Genomic DNA, 23,662 nt, shown 5'->3' on the forward strand with positions numbered 1-23,662 from the left:
CCATCATTGTTATTATTTATATGATTATTTGTTACCTTTGAATGATTGGTTCAAAGTCAATTGGTCACTATGCTGTATCAGAAGCTATATCAGTAGCCACATGCAGTCTCAGACTGCCTATTGTTCCTTTATCGGTGGGAGAACTTAACTAAGCAGCACAACAATCAGCGGATTTCTTATTTTCCTACCAAAAAAGGAACGATTTGAGTACATCCGATTTTGATTATTTTTTACCTTTTTTTTGTTTCCACAAAGATTGTCATGAATCCCCAGGTTGTTCTACTGCTCATGCTGGTAGCCGTCCCCTACACATCTGCGAGTATGTTGCTACTGCCATTTTGTAATGTTTATCTTCTAGTCAACTGAGTGACTCCCTATGAAACCTTATAACCAAAAGAAGTTTAGCATGATAGACACATTACAAAATTCCAACTCTATTCTGCATAAGCTTTTCTGTATCTGAAGGAGACCTTGGAGGACTTAACCCGTTACACCAAATTTTGACAGAACTGATACACTAAGTACTTGTAACAAACAGTCTAAACCATTCAACATCTCATGCTGGCGTTAAATTTTAAAAAAAAAATATGGGAAAAGATTTAAATATCAGGTAAGAGGCTCGCCGTGATTGAGGCGTGTTTAACTGGTATTTGCGACATTTCATCAAAAACTCACCATCTTGAAACGTTTCCATGAAAATTTCATCGGACAATGAATGTTTCTTTTTAATGATGGTAACAATAACAACGATTGTTAACGTAAATCTCATCACATACTGGCGAATCAGTGAGCTTCTGAATTGCGTATGGTGTTTTTTGTAAACTTTCAGAAGCTATGAGTCGACGAAAAGATTATTAAATACAGAATTCGATAAAATCATAACGATAAACTTAAAAAAATGTAAAGTGGAAGTTGACGGTTAACAAACTTTGTCCTTGATGAAAAGTCACTGCAAAATGTCAGTCACAAAAGGTCAATTACTAAAGGCAAGCTGCTCAAGTCGTGAGGGGGCCCTTAATATTCATTATATATTTTTGGTAAAAAATGTATAAGAAGTGCCAACGTTTTGTCACCGTTCATGTGTTCCTTTAAATTATCTGCTAGTAGCTTGTCGAGACGATCAGTTTCCTTGTGGAAATCAACAAGAGTGTACCTACGCGTCTTTCCGCTGCGATGGGGACACTGACTGTAGTGATGGATCAGACGAACAATGCAGTAAGTACTGTGGTTGATAGGTAACTTCTACTTCTCTACATCTCCTTATTCTTTATATGGGCTTAGCGTAAAAGTGCTATTCTCAAAAAGTAATATTTAATTGGAAGACTAACTCTCTTTTCAAAAATGTATAAAAAATGCTATATTTTCCAAGAACCCCTCATTTGCAAGAACACCTCCAAGACAGCGAAATAAAGCTGTGACGTAAATCATATGCAGAGGTAGTTTTACAAAACTGAAGTGGCTATTGGTTGAATGCCGTCACATTGGGCCATCTTTAGATTAAGAACTTTAATGGCATGAAGACGGTTCTTCTGATGGCCAAAGTCATTTTAAAATCGAATGAAATAAACTGAAACTAGTTGAATGAGATCGCGGCGATTTTATATACGAGATAACTCCTTTTGTATCCTACCGTTGGACAAAATCAAATGCATTAATTGGGAGACCAGAAATAATGATTTTTACTTTGCAACGTAAAATGCTCTATATGATAAATTTTTAAAGCAACCATTATTACGCATGCGTGCAGTGAATGAACACCTCGGGATTTCTCGAGTTTATTGAGTTCCCCAAGCGTTAGCATATTAATTTGAAAAAAGCTTTTCTAGAAATGTAGTCGTGCACCCATCGGCATTGCCTTAATTGACTGTATTAATTGACCGCGAAAAGGCGAAAACGCGAACGGTCGTAACACAGGGGATGTTAAATGGCTAATGTAGAGCTTGTCAATAAATTTTTTTTTTACACGTAAACTTTTGTCGCCAGTGCGCCATAACCAAAATTTCATAGAGCTTAACGGTATTGTAATGATGCTAGTATACCAATTGAGTAACTTTTCCTTTTCTTTCATGTTTTACCTGCGCCAATTAGCTGGCCGTAAGTATCATAAATCTAAATCTATCTTTGTGTCGTTTCCTTGTAATATTGCTCGGATAAACGCATTGAAGGAATGGCATATTTTGTACACGTCGCTTGTATTTATTTGATTTACACGTAACTATCAATAGAAAATCTTAGATTGAGGATCTTTGAAGTATTAAAAAATGATTTAAAGAGGCGGATTGAAACCACAAAAACGGAACAAAAACCAAAATTAGCTGGTCACCTCCTGCTTGATAGTCAGGCTGTATGAGATATGGAGGAAAGAAACTAATCAAACATGTTTATCGATTTCCATATATATTTACAAAGCCTTTCTGTCAAGACAACTAAAATTTATGGATATTCATGTTATCAAAAAAAGGATAAAGTCGAGTCCTCTTCTCTTCCTTTTTTCAAAATTAGTCTAAAAGTCAAAAGAAGAAAAAATGACACAGAGAGACCAAGGGTCAGCGGCAACTTTCTACTTTCTGTATACGACAGGGATGAAAATTTAGAAAGGGAATCTGTGTTAGCAAGAGCTTGCGAGTTGCTTATTGGTCTGCTTATCGGTTCAAACATATTTAGCAGGGTAGAATTTTGAGGCAAAGGCATAACCTCGGAGATGAAAATTACTGTCCTCTAGTTTTTGACTTCAGAGCTAAGAAGTATGTCTAAATTGTTAGGATTATTTTAGGTTTTGTTCGTTCTTTTCCTTTTCTTAAATACACAGGCTCAATATTTTGTCTTTGAATTTAAGTTGTTTTTATTATCATACAGGAAAGTGTGCAAACTACGAGTTCACTTGTGCTAATGGAAAGTGTCTTAGTAAATGGAGACGTTGCCGTGGCGGAGATGACTGTGGTGATGGTTCAGATGAACAACAGTGTCGTAAGTTTGTTATCACTGTCACCGTTGTCCAAGTAGTGCAGTCGCCTTTCCTATGGGTTGATGGCTAACTATTCAAGTTGTGCTGTAGTAATCAGGTCGAGATACGAACAAATATTGGGAGCTGTCTCTCCGCCTTCTCTCTTTTTCAGTGAATCGAATAATTAATAACTTTAACTATAATATGGACCGAGTAGGCAAAATTAAGCTTGTTCTTATTGTTGTTACTATCGAAAGTTTAGTATGTTTTTCTTCAGTTTCCATTTCATTTTTATTGTTTATTAAGTTGTTTGTTGTTGCTAGCTTTTTTGTTTCAACTGCAAATGCAATAAACAAATCTTGGTTACTACATAATTTGAGATTGTTTTCTTTTCTCTCAATGCACGAAACATTTTCATGGAAATATTAGCTCAAAGTAAGTAATCTTTTGGATATTTTATTAATTTCTTTCATGATGGCGAGGCCCCCTGCTTTTGTATAAAATGGATTTGTTTTATTTGCCCTGGCGAGCAGGATAACAATATGCTCACAGGTCACCAAGTTTTTGCAACACGACTTACAATAGGTCTTCCTTTTCAGGAGGAGAATGAAATATAAAACAGTGCGCACCTTTGCTGTCAGGGGGTTGATATTGATCTTTAGGGAATTTTTAAAAAGCACCGGGGAGGATTAACTCAGCTGCATCATTCACTATGATAATAAAAACTGCATGTCCAAAAGAAAAGCATTTAAATATTTTGATTGAATTTCTGGCACTGTATAGGAAATATCTCATTACTCTTCCCACTTTTCTATGCTTTTTTAACACGGGAATGTGATAGCCGGTAATTTTCTTTTCTTTCCTTTCTCTATGTTTTTCATGGACTGCACTTCGGAAACATCAGGAAGTAAGTGCTACTTCAATTTCTTATTGTAGATGTTACTCCTAACCTGTCACATGACCAAAAAGCTGCAAACCACTCCCAGTCTGTACCCTTTCTACCAGCTGAAAACTAATAATAACAAAAGAAAAGATCAGGAGGCGTTGTACTTCATTCAGAAGTCGAGATTTGCGTTTCGGCCTGTAAAATAACCCATGTTTCAAGGTCACACACTGAATCCTAAACCTTAACGAATAATTTTACTTTAGCCTCCCTTCAGGACTCACTTAATTTTGCTTTTGCATTGTTTTGAACAACAAATGATCGTTAAAATTTGAAAAATAGCTCTATCTTGTGGCATCATATTTAACTTTGAGTACAAGTTAGCGTGGATTTGAGTTCATTCAATGTTGACGATTTGTTTTTTTTTTTTTCATTCTTATTCTCTGCAAAGGAGATATCAAAGCGTCACCATCTTAAACTTAACGAAGCTTGCTTTCGGTAAAGGTCTTGAAGAAAGACTTCTCCATACTTCTGTTCCACCGAAAGAAAATCAAAATCGTTTAAAAGCAATGTACTTCCTTTTTCTTTTTTCAATTACACCACATTGCATAAAAAAAAAACGTTTCAATACTAAATGGCTTCGCTTTTCTTTCAGTTATTGATTGATGGGCCGATCAATTTAAAGCTTCAACATTCCCCCGTTGGGGAACGGTCGTTCGTGCCCAGGGTTTGGGAATGTGAGCCTCGCCTGGTTGGGGTGGGAATTTGAACCGGAAGTATCGAATACAAGTGTTGTAACTTGTAATGTGGAGGTGTTTTAAGATAAAGAGTTCACTTTTGGGTACGAATGGCTCCGCAGAAAAGGTCTACCAGGTCTAGCTTATAGGGCTTGGCTATGTATAGTATGTCAGGATCGCTCATTTTGCCTTTTAAAAAAAAAATTACCATCAAGTACAGCACTTGGGTAGAGTATTGAAATACAACTTTGGCCCCGGAGGCTGAAATTTGAACGGATCTACGGGTTCCCCGTGGGCGATGTTGAGGCTTCGAATTAATTCAATGCATAATTCATTTATTGGCCTACTCATTTTTCATCTAATCTCCCTAACTTAATTGTCATTCTGTGCTTTCTCTACTTATGTGCGGCCTTTGTGAAATACACCAGCGTGTAAGTGATTTTTTATTAGATTACTGAAGTTAATAATTTAGTTGTAACATCTGTTTCTGCTCCACTTTCCATAACATTCCTAAATACCGCAAACGTGCGTGAGTAGCAAAACACAGGATGAGAGGATGAGGATGAGAATTTGATGTTCTTATACTAGTCGTTGTAATAGCAAAATAAATGACATATCTCGATAACAGTTGATGAAGGATAACCGAGACCAGCTTTCAGTCTCATATGATGATTGATGGGAAGTGTGTTAGTATTGCCTACTTTAACTGTAAGTGTTAGTTGAACTAAACAATGTGTTATAATACTTGAATTCTGCTTATTCCTATCGTTTTCTTTGCTCTCGATATCGCCTTCGGTGGATCAAATACATGTAAATACATCAGGCGGTAGGTGAAAGCTTAGAACTAATTACTTTAAGGATAATGATACGTTGTCATCTCCTTTTGTTCGTTTTTGTTTGTTTGTTTGTTTAAGAATATTCTTATGATTAAAGAATGAATGAATGACCAGCTGCATTGCGGGCACATCTGCGCCGCTGTCTTTCTTGTGTTTAGTGGACAACTAAGAACAACGAGTGCGGAAGATTTTCATAAGAGAAGGGGGGGGGGGGGAGAGGGAGAGAGGGAGAGAGGGGAACAGGGGGGGGGGAGAGAAAGAGAGAGAGCACAATGTCAGCAGAAGATAATGCATTGAACAAAACTTTCAGGGAACTGGGTTTAAGTAAAAAGAGAGGGAAAACTGAGAAAATTGAAATATCGATGTAGAAAGGGATGATCAAAATACAACATTGACAGTACACCAGAATATTTTTTCAAATTGGCATTTTTCTCCGCTCATGCTGACATTAAGTAAACTTCTAATTAGAAAAAGAGCAAATTAGATAAAAATCAGGCAATTACTGCAAGCTTCCTTCCCATTCAACAAAAATGCCATTGCTGACAAGTCCGCTTATAAGATCGAAAACAACTTTGTCCCTCAGTGAACAAGCGGAAAGACACGTATCAAACAGTTGCCCATAAATATTATTATATTGTTACCTTTAATTGTTGGTCATTCATCCTCTATGTCTCCAGCCCAATAAACCTTCAAAAGTGTAATACGAGTTCTTATCCCTTGTGTTTAACCTAGTTTCATTGATTAGTTTTTAACATTACTGCATTCTTTTTCTTAAATTACTCTTTCCCCACTTAAACTAACATTTTTTGTTACTTTTCTGCCCCTGGTTACTGCTCAATACAGCATGTGAGTATGATTTTAATCGTCTATTCGAATTGTGAACTGTTGAACTAAAACGATTTTTAATTCAGACTCAATTTGCTGATTTATGATTTTACTGTCTTTTCTATTCTCTTCCATTATCTTGCCTGACCTTGTGACAATAAGGCTGTAAGTAACCATTATTTTTTCTTAACCCTCTTTAGCATTTTTGGCCTGCTTACATAAGTCAACTAAAATTTTTATTCCCTTTTTTTATTCATTCAATTTGATTTCATCGAATGCATATATTTTCGTTCATCGTCACCAATTTAAACATAATAAAATATTGGCGATTTCTTTGTGGAAAGGTAAACCTAATGTAACTAAAGTGCGGATTAATTTTTTGTAGTGCGTGAGTCTTTGGTTGTCAGTTTTATTGGTATATTGGCAAACAGCATAACTTCGAAAGAGGAAAAAATTACTTAAAATGTACTTATCGACTGGATGGGAGGGCCGGAGAGGTAAAATTTTGGCTCGAAGGTCATCCCAGTGCTTATTCTCCGGTCCGGCCCGACCAAACTCAGTCAATGAACATTTTACCACTTAGTGTTGAAGATTTCGAAATTTCTGTCTCAACCTAGTTAGGATGTACCTGCATATAAAAGAAGGGCGCGCGGGTCCATACGGGTCATATGATGATTAAAATTACAATACATGCCTCCAGATGAGTTTCGGGTGTAATTCAGGCAAAGCGTCCGCTTTGAAGGGTCTCAATGGATTTAACCGTTAGCCATCAAACATCCCAAAGTTTAATCATCAACCGTTGAAAAAACAGTTCAGTTAACCTTCAAACGTTCAAAGACCTTTTAGATTTTTCCACCTCAGCTGCTTGCCACGAACAGTTCTAAGTGTCGAAGTATTTTGCGAATGATAGTCTTCAGGTTTCCAAACACATTCACTTCATGACAAGAGATTATATCCTCGTTTGTTTATATCAAAAAGGATGGTAAAAACAAACTTTTTTTTATAACCATATCAACATTCAGATAAAGTAGTTTTCCTCGGAGTTAGTCGAGAGTAAAAGCTGTGGAAAATATTACCTGAAATAATCCGAATTGGAACGAACACAGCTTTACTGGCCTTTTCCCTGGGAATGTAAGTTAATGATTACTAAGCTAAAACTATTAACAACACTTCACTGAAGAGTTGTTGTTTTCTTTCTTTCATGTCAACTGATGCTCAACAGATTGTAAGTATCTACTTGTTGTGCTACGTATGTTTCTCCATTCCCTGATCTTGTTGTTTAAGATCAATCCTATTTCTTTTAAAATGGGCCTTTGACTTGACTTTGTTATTAAAAAAACAAAAAGAGGGCCCTGAGACCGGAATCCTTTTTTTCTTTTTCAATAATTCTGACATCTTTTTAAAGTTTTTGAATTCTAATCATAACCTCCCTAGCTATTCACTATTCTCGAAATGTTTTTCGTGGTTTTTCTATCTTGGTGTGCATAGGGGTACAGGTGTTTTTTCGTGACTTTTTTAATTTTTTACTCCTCCTCTCGCACGTGACCCGCTCTCGCGCTCACCTCGAGCTTGCCTCCGTTTGACCGAAAAACGCTGAAAAATTGCACCTGTTCTGCAGATCCAGGCCTCCTCAATGAAACTAAGGGTTCATTGTTTTTTCTTTCTTTTCTTTCTTCATATACAAACGGATGATAAGAACAAACTTTTTTTCTATAACCACATCAACATTCAGATGAGGAGGTTTTTCTCGGAGTTAGTCGAGAGTAATAGCTTTGGAAAATATAGCCTAATAATGATCCGAATTGGAATGAACACAGCTTTATTGGCCTTATCCCTGGGGATGTAAGTTATGGTTACTAAGCTTAAATTATTTACAACACTTCACTGAACAGTTGTTGTTTTCTTTCTTTCATTTCAACTGATGCTCAACAGATTGTAAGTATCTACTTATTGTGCTACGTATGTTTCTCCATTCCCTGATCTTGTTGTTTAAGATCAATCCTATTTCTTTTAAAATGGGCCTTTGACTAGTATTTGCATAAAATCCAATTTGAATACTTATCATTTTTTTTAAACTGATATGTAATTAAAATTAGATTAATCTTATGTTGTGTTTGTGACTTATCACATAGCTTTCGGGAAGCTGAGTAATTTTGTTGGAGCTAGCTTGGAAGTTACAAGAACAATAAGAAATAATAAGCTACATTTTACATGAGGGTGTTTCAATATGTTATAAAAAAAAAAAAAGGAAAAGGGCCCTGAGACCGATTTCCTTTTTTTTTAAATGATTCTTACATTTTTTTAAAGTATTTGAATTCTAATCATAACCTCCCTAGCTATTCACTATTCTCGAAATGTTTTTTCGTGGTTTTTCTATCTTGGTGTACATAGGGGTACAGGTGTTTTTTGTGGCTTTTTTTTTATTTTTTACTCCTTCGCTCGCGCGTGACTCGCTCTCGCGCTCTCCTCGCGTTTGCCTCCCTTTGACCGAAAAACGTTGAAAAATTGCACCTGTTCTGCAGATCCAGGCCTCCTCAATGAAACTAAGGGTTCATGGTTTTCTCTTTCTTGTCTTTCTTCATATCAAAACGGATGGTAAAAACAAACTTTTTTCAAAAACCACATCGACATTCAGATAAGAAGGTTTTTCTCAGTGTTAGTCGAGATTAAAAGCTGTGGAAAATATTGCCTGATAATAATCCGAATTGGAACGAACACAGCTTTACTGGCCTTTTCCCTGGGAATGTAAGTAAATGATTACTAAGCTAAAATTATTAACAACACTTCACTGAACAATTGTTGTTTTCTTTCTTTCATGTCAACTGATGCTCAACAGATTGTAAGTATCTACTTATTGTGCTACGTATGTTTCTCCATTCCCTGATCTTGTTGTTTAAGATCAATCCTTTTCCTTTTAAAATAGGCCTTTGACTAGTATTTGCATAAAATCCAATTTGAATACTTGTCATTTTTTTTAAAACTGATATGTAATTAAAATTAGATTAATCTAACGTTGTGTTTGTCGCTTGTCACATAACTTTGGGGCAGCTGAGTAATTTTGTTGGAAAGCTTTGAAGTTAAAAGAACAAGAAGAAATATTAAGCTACTTTTTACTTGAGGGTGTTCCATTTTGTTATTAAAAAAACAAAAAGAGGGCCCTGAGACCGGAATCCTTTTTTTCTTTTTCAATAATTCTGACATTTTTTTAAAGTATTTGAATTCTAATCATAACCTCCCTAGCTATTCACTATTCTCGAAATGTTTTTCGTGGTTTTTCTATCTTGGTGTGCATAGGGGTACAGGTGTTTTTTCGTGACTTTTTTAATTTTTTACTCCTCCTCTCGCACGTGACCCGCTCTCGCGCTCACCTCGCGCTTGCCTCCGTTTGACCGAAAAATGCTGAAAAATTGCACCTGTTCTGCAGATCCAGGCCTCCTCAATGAAACTAAGGGTTCATTGTTTTTTCTTTCTTTTCTTTCTTCATATACAAACGGATGATAAGAACAAACTTTTTTTCTATAACCACATCAACATTCAGATGAGGAGGTTTTTCTCGGAGTTAGTCGAGAGTAATAGCTTTGGAAAATATAGCCTAATAATGATCCGAATTGGAATGAACACAGCTTTATTGGCTTTATCCCTGGGGATGTAAGTTATGGTTACTAAGCTTAAATTATTTACAACACTTCACTGAACAGTTGTTGTTTTCTTTCTTTCATTTCAACTGATGCTCAACAGGGGGTAAGTATCTACTTATTGTGCTACGTATGTTTATCCATTCCCTGATCTTGTTGTTTAAGATCAGTCCTATTTCTTTTAAAATGGGCCTTTGACTAGTATTTGCATAAAATCCAATTTGAATACTTATCATTTTTTTTAATTTGATATGTAACTAAAATTAAATTAATCTTACTTTGTGTTTGTCGCTTGTCACATAACTTTCGGGAAGCTGAGTAATTTTGTTGGAGGTAGCTTTGAAGTTACAAGAACAATAAGAAATAATAAGCTTCATTTTACATGAGGGGGTGTTCCATTTTGTTATTAAAAAAAGGAAAAGGGCCCTGAGACCGGATTCTTTTTTTTTTTTTTTTAATGATTCTGACATTTTTTAAAAATATCTTAATTCTAATCATAACCTCCCTAGCTATTCACTATTCTCAAAATGTTTTTCGTGGTTTTTCTATCTTGGTGTACATAGTACAGGTGTTTTTTCGTGGCTTTTTTTTTTATTTTTTACTCCTCCTTTCGCACACGTGGCCCTCTCTCGCGCTCGCCTCGCGCTTACCTCCGTTTGACCGAAAAAGGCTAGAAAATTGCGCCTGTTCTGCAGATCCAGGCTTTCTCAATGAAACTAAGGGTTCATCGTTTCTTCTTTCTTGTCTTTCTTCATATCAAATTAAAACGGATTGTAAAAACAAACTTTTTTTTTATAAACACATCAACATTCAGATAAGGAGGTTTTTCTCAGAGTTAGTCGCGAGTGAAAGCTGTGGAAAATATTGCCTGATAATGATCTGAATTGGAATGAACAAAGCTTTACTGGCCTTTTCTCGATCCTTGGGAATGTTAGTTAATGATTACTAAACTAAAATTATTAACAACACTTGACTAAACAATTGTTGTTTTCTTTCTTTCATGTCGACTGATGCTCAACAGGTTGTAAGTATCTACTTATTGTGCTACGTATGTTCATCCATTCCCTGTATCCATTTGTTGTTTAAGATCAATCCTATTTCTTTTAAAATAGGCCTTTGACAAGAATTTATATATGTATTATGAGGGTGTTCCCGCACTGAGGGCCCTGAGACCGGATTTCTTTTTTTTTCTTTTTTTTTTTCCAATGATTCTGACATATTTTTAAGTATTTTAATTTTAATCATAACCTCCCTAGCTATTCACTCAGGTGTGTTTTAGTGGTTTCATTTTTCACTCCTCCTCTCGCGCGTGACTCGCTCTCGCGCTCGCCTCGCGCTTGCCTCCGTTTGTGAAAACGCTGAAAAATTGCGCCTGTTCTGCAGATCCAGGCCAGGAGTTTATTTAGACAACTCATTTGAGGATCAAAATTGTAAAAAAAATTATCCATTTGTCGGTCTTGCTGTTCAGCTCAATTCAAGGTTTTAATGGGGAAAGTTAGAGGCAAAACTTTTTTTCCGATGTGAAATGCCTTAGACCGCTCTTTTAGAGATTGCCACTTAAATGTTTCCTCTCTCTCCCCCCTTTCTCCCCCCTTCCCCCCCCCCATACAAACCATACAAACAAACAAACAAACCTATAGGTCCTTTATCACTTTAGAAATAAGAAAATAGCCAACGGTTTATTTCATAATTTTTATCTTTTAAGGAGCAGGTGTATTACAACTTAGTACCAAATGAATGAGAAAATTAATCGAGAGTAAACACTGTAAAATCAAAAACAAAACCAAAAAAACAAAAAAAACTGCAGCCTGAGTGTAATCCAACTAAACCGTAAAAACTAAAACGAAATTAATGAATAAATAAACAAATGTCTTGAAAGCGATCCAATTAAACCAGGTTAGCCCAGGACATCCTCAGTGACAATTATGATCAAAGATTTCTTCGCTTGTATCGTCGAAAAAGGGAAAAAAATCACCTGATAGTAATCTAATTAGGGCAGATCGTAGCATACCACGCTAAAATCATAAGGCAAGAGAGCATTAATTTGCTTTTGTATCTTTTCTTTCGTTTCACCTGATTCTCAACAGTTTGTTAGTATCTATTTATTGTGTTCTGTACGTTTATCCACTCGTTGATCGTGCTTTCAGCTTCAACTCAATTTTATCTAAAATAGGCATTTTGTTAGTATTTGCGTAGAGATCAACTTGGATATGTATACATTTTAATTACCTGAATTGAAAAACCTTACGCTACACAAACTTATCAGTGCGAAAGAACCCATCTTCTACACTACTCAATTTTATTTCATACTTAGTCTTGCTGTAAGTAAAGCTCAATCCAACTAAATTTATCTTCCTCCGAGTCGTGTTTTCAGAGATTTGAATTTATAGATATAAAGTTGAATTTCATTGTCTTTCTGTACCGTTTTTCACTTGTGATATTATATTTAGTGAAGCAAAAGAATGTTTCTGAACATATCATGGAATTCTTTGCAACAAAGTCTTTAAATAATGGTTTTAGTACATCACTATGCAATGTTTGACTGATAAGTCACTGAGCTATGTTATGATTAATAATAGAGCAGTAATACTTACAATGGTTCTTATCACTTAAATTTGTATCATTAATGAATCATTTTAAAGTTTTACCAATCAATGAAACTATTAGCAGCTTTATCAAAGCAACATAGCGAATTTCTGAAATGCAGAAAATTAGGTAACACTAAGAATAGACCGTGTTGTTCTAAATGGTGCGCATGGAACTTTCATGCGTTAAAATTTAGATAAAGCGGTAGTTAGAAAATATATTAGTTCATAAGTTTTTGCATTCAATACTAACAATATTTTCTTTTATCATTATTTCTCTCTATTTTCTAAAATGAAATTAATCTCCAGGCTGTAAGTACCCACCATTTTATTTATTTACGCGAATCACAGACATTCTAACGTTTGTACATGCCAAAAATGTTTTGAAGTTAGCTGTAATTTTAAAACACTAATTCTGCTTCTTTATTTCCTTTTTCCCCATCAATCTTACCGGATATATCAAGATGGTAAGCGGTTTTTGCATTAATCATCAAAACGAGCTTAGATCGGTAACACTTTTTACTCAGGCGCTCCGTAGTAGGGTCGGTTCACTTTCAAATCGCTGTCAAGAATGTAAGGAACAAGTGTGAGTGCAAGTATTTCACATCAAGCGTTCAAGAACTATTAGAAAAATATGTGAAGTTACTCTGCTGTGTGGAAGTGATTACTCTTCCACATACCTTCCACACGTTTTTAACTTGCCTTATGTAATTCATACATGGGCAATAAAGAATGGTAGTAGGACTGAGTGGAGTCCAATTCGGTCTGTAACCATACGAGTGATTATCAGAATCGGAAGACCGCACAGCGGGAGTCGGATTTGTTAATTACGAGTATGATCACAGATAGAATTGGACGACTTGAATTCCTGTTTACAATTAGTCAGAACGATGACAAAATTTGAGAGGGAAAATAGACATCAGTTTTTCATTAACAAAACAACAATTAACTCGGCGAAATGCGCGACAACATCGCTTACTGTCCACTTACACAGGCATGACGTGTCCACTCTCCTGTTAGTGCTTAGATCGGGCTGGTGACAACCATTTACGTTCGAGAATTTTGTTATGGTTTTTGATTAGAGTGAAAATTGTGTGTAGATAATGATCAGAGCTCCCCGTTACGAGCGCCTGAGTACACGCCCAAATGCGTCTAGTGGAGTAACTGCCTTTTAGCGGTTGAGGGAATGGGATTGATAAGAACTGTGTCACTTGAATTGGGAAAACACTGATAAAACTTTTTGGAAATGGGATCAGTATATCCCCCATCCTGACTCTAAATTAATTGTAAATTACTATCAGTCTTTATTTCTGGTATTCCACAAATGGTAGCGCGTCGTTCCTAAGACCTCTGAAAACATTATTTAAATTTCTCCCATAATGATTATTCTAGATAAACTCTCGACCCCCTGGACATCAGGGAATAATACAATTTTCAATGCGAGCACTTTGATTCCTTAAAAGTTCGTAGGCATACAATAGGACGCTACGAGTAGTTAGATTATCCTTTAGGTCAGTTTCATCAAACTATTCGCTTAGTGGAGTCCTTCGCTTAGTTTAGTACCTCTTTCGCATTAATTAGCCTCCTTGGGAAATACTTCTTCTTACAGCTCGCCTGAATGCTAGTCGTGTTGATAAATACATGTTAGATTCTTCTTTAAGGACTACTCGATAATGATATCTTTTCTCTTCATGGTTGTAAGTGTACTCAGCATGTCATAAAATGTTAAAATTGTTTTAGTTTGCACAATGACTAATCCAAAAAGTGTCCTTTGGCAGCTGACTATGTTTCGGTGGGCAATCAAATGACCACATTTTTTTTTTGCTTTGGCTTTTTTGTTAACGGTTGAATTATGGATTCGTTTTCTCAAGCGACAGTGACAATTGACGATCTGCTCGTGCACCTCGTTGCGTGTCATTGCTAGTGTCTTTGTTATTGTTATGGTTCCGAATCAGGCGAAAATATTAAGCAAGCAATAATATATAATGTATTCTTAAGCAAAGAGTAACTTGTCAAAATATTTTTCCTCTTCTTTCCCCCCTTTGAAATCTGCGTTGGACTTCAGAACGTAAGTAAATAAAGTATTTCTCTTTTTCCCCTACTTTTGAGTCTCACTGTCTAAGAAGTCCAGGTTAATAATATTTGACCACAAGCGTTATCTTATAAGCAGCACAATTTGAATCCAGGCCTGGTGTGGGAGAAGGACCAGTTTGGACAGAATTGATTCATTTGATCATTATGATCAATATCCGTTTGACTAACTCAATCGCATTTCGCCCTTCTCCGCAATAAAATTATGTTGAGCCCTTTGGGATGAATCCAATGAGTTGGATTAAATGTCAAGGCGTTTTATATCATTTTGTGCATGAAAAGTTAGTAAAACTTGATATTCGTCATTTTTTTCTCTCGAAGTGGGTGGTACTGTCTAAGCATCCAAGACGATTTCATTCTCCTTTTCCTCGTAATTCGAATATATATTATAAGGAATTATTTCTGCCTTAGTTTGTTTGTTTTTAGGGTTGTTTTGTTTATTTATTCATTCTTTTTATTTCTTTCCTGTATTTTCATGTACACGATGGAATCATTAGGAAGGCGTAAGTGCCAGTTTTCTTTTATATGTCTTTTATCAGTGTTTGTATGATTTCGAAGTCAAGCTGATGTCCAGTCTTAAGATGCTTTGTACAAAATAAACTATCTAAACTCGACGGTTCGTCATGTTTGTCCTTTATTTCTCGAGATGGGTGGTACAGTCTAATGCGTCCAAGAAGATTTCACTCGTTTTTTCTCGGATTTTGAATAAATTGGTAGGAATCCCGTTTCAGTTAGTTTACTGTTTTTCTATTTATCTATTCTTTTCATTAAAAAAACAACGATTAACTCGGCGAAATGCGCGACAACATCACTTACTGTCCACTTAGCGAAATTTGGAAAACTGCTTTTGTCATTTTGTAATGAAAAAGCCAAAACTTGATTTGGTTCATATGGATTTCCTTCTTACCCTTAATCCTCCTTATATTATCAAGGGAGTGGTATCTTAAGACGAAAGAAATGTCACGGTTTGTCATCGGAGTGAAAGCACCGTTTAGATCAACAACTATTGTTTTTTTTCTTCTCGATGTTGTCACTGCGACTATCTGGTAGTGAATTGATCTGCTTTAGTGAAGGTATTTAGATCTCCAGGGTCAAGAGGTCCGCGATCTGACTTGGCACTATTACCCCGAAGTCGGGTGGGCTGGGGTCGTTTTCCAGTTTCTGTAAAGCTGTTTATACAGCTGCCTTGATTGAAAAGTTTGTCAACAGTTCCATAGAGCCCGAAACGCATCATTGTGCTTAGTTTGGAGACAATTTTTTAATTGCGGCAACAGTCACCGCAGGATCATTGCAAAATGGACTCTTGCAAGATCTGTATTTTGAAAGGAAAATGGCAGAGTTCAGTGAGCTCTAGGAAATAAATAATGCTGATGGGACTAAGTACAATTAAATAAGAAAGAATACTTCCCATGTGGTACTAATACGCCTCGCCTCAAAGGAACGAAATTCAATTCCCGGTTTTTGATTGATATCTGGGTTTTATCAATTAAATTTAGTCGTTGCTTCGCTTTTTTACTTTCCATCCTTCGTTCCTTTTTCCTTTTTATTTGATTGAAGCTACCACTTCCCAATTATTATCGTGCATGTTTTGATAAAAAACACATAAATAGTGAGATATATCTTCTTCGTGTTGCATTTGATAATTTTATGTTATAAACTAATTGTAGTTTTTGCTTTAGAGTGTTTACTTTCTTGATTGGTTTTTATCATTTTCTTTTTAATCTGCTGCATTGGCCCTCACTTGTCAAATCAGATGGTGAGTAACGTTTTCGTTGTGTAATAATTTTCTCTTGTCATTAGTAAAGATAATGGTTAGTGTTTAAGTAAATCGGTGTTCATGGTTTCTATTACATTTAACTTGCTCAAAACAAGTGGAATATCTAGATTGACACCGCTCAACAAGTAAAACGAGGCATAAGATTTGCCTACCTGTTCGTAATTGATAATTGAGTTTCATTGATTACTTGCAGTTTATAGTTGATTAAAATCCATTGCATGCTGTTAGTGTGAGAGAGACTCGTTTAAAGTGCATTTTTCGAGCTGATTTTAACCTTTTACCCCAGGGATTTATTGTGGGGACCTTATATCGCAGGGATGCGCCGGAAGTCCGAACCACTCTGTATTCCTTAATAACTTAGTGACCCTCACAAACTGTGAAAGTTTGAAAGAAATCGGTAAGATGGCATGTGTCACGCCTACCTGGTCTTCACGTGGACAGACTTATAGAAGCTCTTTCTGAAGAACCATTCCATATTTTTCTTTCCGAGCACTATGATTTGCAAACGATACAGCGCCCCTACCTTTTTTATGTTGTTTGAATCGAACTCTTTGAGTAAAATCCAAGGAAGTTTCATTTTCATCGGTATCAATCACGGCTTTTGCCAGCCCTGTTACTCCCTAACGATATGGCCGAAAATTTCCCGCGCTTTCTGCTTTTGTGCTTCTTGTCGATCAGATCGTGTTCTTTCAATGTTATTGCTGCTATAGTGAAAGTATTTAGATCTCCAGGGTCAAGAGGTCCGCGATCTGACCTGGTTCTAGCACCTTGAAGTCGGGTGGGCTGGGGTCGTTTTCCATAGTCTGTAAAGCTGTTTATACAGCTGCCTCGATCGAAAATTTGTCAACAGTTCCATAGACCAGGAAACGTATTATTGTGCTTAGTTTGGAGCCAATTTCTTAATTGCGGCAACAGTCACCGCAGGATCATTGCAAAATGGACTCTTGCAAGATCTGTATTTTGAAAGGAAAATGGCAGAGTTCAGTGAGCCCTAGGAAATAAATAATGCTAATGGGACTAAGTACGAGGAAATAAGAAAGAATACTTCCCATGTGGTACTAATACGCCTCGCCTCAAAGGAACGAAATTCAATTCCCGGTTTTTGATTGATATCTGGGTTTTATTAATTGAATTTAGTCGTTCCTTTGCTTTTTTACTTTCCATCTTTCGTTTCTTATTCCTTTTTATTTGATTGAAGCTACCACTTCCCAATTATTATCGTGCACGTTGTGATAAAAAAACACATAAATAATGAGATACATCTTCTTCGTGTTGCATTTGATAATTCTATGTTATAAACTAATTGTAGTTTTTGCTTTAGAGTGTTTACTTTCTTGATTGGTTTTTATCATTTTCTTTTTAATCTGCTGTATTGGCCCTCACTTGTCAAATCAGGGAGTAAGTAACGTTTTCGTTGTGTAATAATTTTCTCTTGTCATTAGTAAAGATAATGGTTAATGTTAAAGTTAATCGGTGTTCATGGTTTCTATTACATTTAACTTGCTCAAAACAAGTGGAATATCTAGATTGACACCGCTCAACAAGTGAAATGAGGCGGAAGATTTGCCTGCCTGTTCGTAACTGCGAATTGAGTTTCATTGATTACTTGTAGATGTAAAATCCATCGCATTCTGTTAGTGTGAGAGAGACTGGTTAAAAGTGCATTTTTCGAGCTGATTTTAGCCTTTTACCCCAGGGATTTACTGTGCGGGCTTTTATATCCCAGGGATGAGCTGGAAGTCCCAACCACTCTGTATGCTTGAATAACTTAGTGACCCTCACAAACTGTGAAAGTTTGAAAGAAATCGGTAAGATGGCATGTGTCACGCCTGCCTGGTCTTCACGTGGACAGACTTATAGAAGTCCTTCTGAAGAACCATTTCATATTTTTCTTTCAGAGCACTATGATTTGCAAACGATACAGCGCGCCCTCCCTTTTTTATGTTCTTTTAATCAAAATATTCAAGTAAAATCCGAATAAGTTTCATTTTCATCAACCATGGCTTTTGCCAGCCCTGTTACTCCCTACCGATATGGCCGAAAATTTCCCGCGCTTTCTGCTTTTGTGCTTCTTGTCGATCAGATCCTGTTCTTTCAATGTTATTCAACTCCTGTCTTGATGCATTGGCCCACTCTGTCACTGAGGTGGTCGGTTTTTCTTTTCTAAGTAGCAACGTTCTCAAAAATTCGGCAAACTGCTGTTGTCATTTTGTAAGGAAAAAACCAGAACTTGATTTGGCGGATTCTAATTCGGTCCGTAATCATACGAGTGATTATCAAACTAGGACGAACGCGCGCAGTCCCATTTGTCAATTATAACGATGATTTTAGACAGAATCAGGCGAAACGAAGTCCTGTTACCAAATAATTATAACTATTATAATTTTTTTCTCTTTAGTTTGTTTTATATCATTTTCTAATTCCCTTACTTTTTTTCTGTTTCTTTTCCCTTTCATTTGGGCAACTTTTAAAAATTAGGCTGTATGTAACATTTCTGTTACAGTTTGAACCCTTATTGGGGATAAGGTTTATCTACTTTGTAGATCTCAAAATAGCCGATGGGACTTTCCAATGAAATAAAAAAGAATGCTTCCCATATGGTACTAGTACACCTCGCTTTAAAGGGCCGAAATTCAATTCACTATTTTTCATCGATATCTGGGTTTTAATAATTAAATTTAGTCTTTGTTTCGCTTTTTTACCTTCCACCTTCTGTTTCTTTTTCCTTTTTATTTAATTGAGGGTACCACGTCCCGATCAGTTAAAGAGCACTTTGCGATACAAAACGCATAAATAGTGAGATATATCTTTTTCGTGTTGCATTTGATAATTCTTTGTTATAAACTAATTGTAGTTTTTGCCTTAAAGCGTTTACTTTATTAATTGGTTTTCTTCTTTTTCCTTTTAATCTGGTGCATTGGCCCCCCACTTGTCAAATCAGGGAGTAAGTAACGTTTTCGTTGTCTAATAGTTTTATCTTGTCATTGATAAAGATAATGGTAAACGTCTAAGTAAATTGGTATAAATTAAATGGTTTCTCTTACATTTAAATTACGCGAGACAAGTGGAATATCTAGATTGACACTGCTCAACAAGTGAAACTGGGCACGAGATTTGCCTGCCTGTTCGTGATTGATAATCGAGTTTTATTGACTGTTTGTAGTTTTTGGTTGATACATACTTTAGTGCCTTTACTTTCTTTAATATTTTTTCTTCACTTTCGTTTTAATCTGGTGCATTATCCCCCATTTGTCAAATCAGAAAGAAAGTAATGTTTGGGTTGCTTAAGTGCCGCTTTCGCTAAGAGTGGTCCTCTCGACTTCCCGTCGGGAAAAAAGTCTTCTTTCATTTTTGCCCATTGAAAGGGTTTAAGACACATGTCTCAAAAATAGTTTAGTTGTTCTCCAATTCTCTTTTTTTGGGTCGCTAGAAGCCAAAAATGATTTTTGGCTAGTACACCCGTGTGGACAGCGATCGAAAGTGTAAATTTCGCATATCTTGTCCAGCGCGCAGCGACTGCAATAATATAGCTCACGCAATTCTATCTTGCTACAAGTTACAAGGTGCCTTTAATCAGTTCAATGAGGAAATATGGAAACTTCAGCAGAAATATTTTTCATACAAGCGTGATCAGAGGAGATCCTTCGCTTCGACCTTTATTTGCATGTCAAAATTCACCAATTTGTACGAAAGAATTCTCAAAATTCAGGCGTTAATCGGGCTAAAAGATTGCCACAAACCCATGGGTATATCTGTAGCTTTCATCCACCAACATCTTAAAGACAACGCAAATCCATGTGTTTGCTTAATTGCGCTCTTGTGAATGATCGTTTGCATAATTCTGAAACTCGACCAAGATCTCCTTTTGACCGATCAAACTTCGTTTGTTTATCCTCTACGTTGAGGATTTCAGGTTTTCATAACAACTGAATGAAGAATAGATGCCGAGTTGTCCTAAAACGTTGCGTAAACGTGATCGGTCGTAACGCTTGCGCGCTTGCGTGACTTACAAAGTAGACAAAGGTGATCGGAAGGCGCCTTCGAGATAGTTTTCGTTGAAATATCTGGTCACGAACTACGCGCAGTGTGGAGAAGATCGAAATTAAAGAATAAAGTTTGACACTCTAGTCACAAGAGACATAGCGCGTTATTTAAAAGGGCCCACAAACAAGTTGAGATACGTTACAGTTTTATTTACCAAAACAACACGCATACACTCAGAGAGAATTCTTGCAGTTTCTCCCGAGATTTTGCACACGGAACGCGATGAACTAGCCCCCCTTTATACAAATGTATTGCTGACGTGATCGTGCAATTTTTCCCTTGATATACGACTAACATCGCGGAACCAAAATTAGTTGCTGTAACGCATTGGAATCGAAGGTTATTAAAATGGACTACAGAATTTTACATTTTACTGAAAATTTTATCTCTTAAAATGTTTACTTGATTCATGAAAAGCAAAGATTGTTGTGGCCGCGGGTATTTCAGCCCTGATTTCTCTCCCAGAATTCCGAGACGTCGTATCGATTCATTTGAAGTACTACCAGCTATCCAGCCAAATCCTCGAGTACAAGTTAAGTTTGTTTTGGTCCGGTCATTTTGGTCCCGATATGGAACAAATAAAACAGTTATCGAAATGTTTTACACATCGGAACACTTTCAGAAACATTGGAAATGCGGTGAGGCCGTGAAAGAAAGCCAGACTGACTGGAGATGTTTTCGAAGTTTTCTGAATTATAATTGTAGTCGGATCACACGAGTAATATTTTTTCAATTCCTCGAATGCTAGCTAAAAATTGATTCGTAAGGGCCTCTCTGGGCTATCTGCACGAGTAGACAAAACCAGAATCCTCCTAACAAAATCAAAGGAAAAATTGTCATGACAAATTGTTGTCTCGATTTTTGCATTTTTTAAAAATTTCAATGCTGTCAATTATTTTCGTCAAGGCTTGCTTTGCTCATGAGACCAGCCGGCATATTTTGCTAATGGACTCAAATTCTAGTTGGGAGGATTTATCGTACGTCGTTTCAAAGTTCTAAAACCCACGAGTTTTGCAACAAAAGAAAGTAAAAGCCTTCTTGATAAATTTTAGTCAATTCAATAACAAGCTGGTGGTAGTTTTTACGAAAAATGGCGTGGAACACTTAGTCTCCTTACGTACACTACCTCACTTTTTTCATTGTGCTCTGGATGCTCAAAAATACTTTTACTACATTTCCAGTGCTTTCCAGCTGTTCCCATGCTTAGAACAAATAAATATCTGTTTTGTTTTCCGTTTCGCGGCCAAAATGACCGGACCAAAACAAGCTTAGCTTGTACTCATAGAAATTAGGGCTGAAATACCCGCAGCCACAACAATCTTTGCTTTCTATGAATCAAGCAAATATTTTAAAAGATAAGATTCTCAGTAAAAAATTTGAAATTCGTTGGTCCATTTTAATAGCTTTTGATTCTAATTCGTTACATTATCAAATTTTGGTTCCTCGATGTGGGTCATCTGACAAGGGAAAAAATTGCACGATCACGTCACGCAATACATCATGCTGGGTTTGTCCAGTTGATTTTGATGGTCGCAGAGAAACGTCGAGTTTGTCGGTCAAAACCGTTGTGGTCCATAACACTGTAAAACTATTCACGATGGAAAAAGATTTTTAGAAAGGAGGGCTAGTTCATCGCGTTCCGTGTGCAAAATCTCGGGAGAAAATGCGAAAATTCTTTCCGAGTGTATGCATGTTGTTTTAGTAAATAAAACTGTCACGTATTTCGACTTGTTTGTGGGCCCTTTTAAGCGACGCGATATGTCTCTTGTGACTAGAGTGCCAAACTTTATTCTTTAATTTTGATCTTCTCCACACTGCGCGTAGTTCATGACCAGATATTTCATGAAAACTATCTCGAAGACGCCTTCCGATCACCTTTGTCTACTTTGTAAGTCACGCAAGCGCGCAAGCGTTACGACCGATCACGTTTACGCAACGTTTTAGGACAACTCGGCATCTATTCTTCATTCAGTTGTTATGAAAACCTGAAATCCTCAACGTAGAGGATAAACAAACGAAGTTTGATCGGTCAAAAGGAGATCTTGGTCGAGTTTTAGAATTATGCAAACGATCATTCACAAGAGCGCATTTAAGCAAACACGTGGATTTGCGTTGTCTTTAAGATGTTGGTGGATGAAAGCTACGGATGTATCCATGGGTCTATGGCAATCTTTTAGCCCGATTAACGCCTGCATTTTGAGAATTATTTTGTACAAATTGGTGAATTTTGATATGCAAATAAAGGTCGAATGAAGAAGGGTTGTATGAAAAATATTTCTGCTGAAGTTTCCATATTTCCTCATTGAACTGATTAAAGGCACCTTGTAACTTGTGGTAAGATAGAATTGCGTGAGCTATATTATTGCAGTCGCTGCGCGCTGGACAAAATCTGCGAAATTTATACTTTCGATCGCTGTCCACACGGGTGTACAAGCCAAAACTCATTTTTGGCTTCTAGCGACCCAAAAAAAGAGAATTGGAGAACAACTAAACTATTTTTGAGACATGTGTCCTAAACCCTTTCCATGGGCAAAAAATAAAAGAAAAATTTTTCCCGACGGGAAGTTGAGAGGACCGTTCTTAGCGAGAGCGGCACTTAATAGTTATTAGCATAATGATTGTTACTGACTAAATAAAATTGCTACAAACAAGTCGAGTCGAGTAATTGTATTTCGAGAAGAGTAAATATTTCAAGGTTCTAACCATACATTACATTAAGAAACAATTCAAGCCGTGTTTACTTTGTTGCTCTCAGAATAGCACAGACAGTGTTAAACATTATGCGAAAAAGTATAAGTTTTGATTGCTATCATGCAATTAACTTCACAAAACATCGGAAGATTAAAATTTCCTTTTTGGGGGATTGTATTTAATGATTATAGGTATTCATCAAATTGCGTTTGTACTCTAGTGTACTTACTTCCTTTTCTTTCTTTCTGTATTTTCCTTTAAATCTTGCGCATTGACCCAAATTTGGGAAATTAGACAGTAAGTAACATTTTCATTCCTTCTAAGTAGCTATTAGTTTAGATAATGTTTTCTATAGGATTGGAATTGCTTGAGGCAAGTTGAATATCTATTTTGATATTAAATGTAATTAATAAGTGAAATGTAGTGCCAAATTTGCTTTCTGCCTGTTCGTAACCTCTAATTGAGTTTCATAGACTAATTGTAATACGTGTTCTAGTTTGTTTAATGTCTCTATAGTTTTCGCGAAAAAATTTGTGCGACATTTTCTGACCAGTTCAGATCTTCTTTTCCGTAAGTTGAAATTTCGGGTGCTTAAGACGCATAGTTTCTTCTCG

General features: G+C 36.4%; 1 pseudogene; it reads right to left on the reverse strand.

Annotated features, from left to right (window-relative positions):
• LOC149045662 (DDB1- and CUL4-associated factor 1-like) overlaps positions 1–23,662 on the reverse strand; it is a 413,926-nt pseudogene that overhangs the window by 339,813 nt on the left and 50,451 nt on the right.

Source organism: Pocillopora damicornis, chromosome 5, assembly GCF_964200805.1.
Source record: "Pocillopora damicornis chromosome 5, jaPocDami1.2, whole genome shotgun sequence".
NCBI classification, from domain to species: domain Eukaryota; kingdom Metazoa; phylum Cnidaria; class Anthozoa; order Scleractinia; family Pocilloporidae; genus Pocillopora; species Pocillopora damicornis.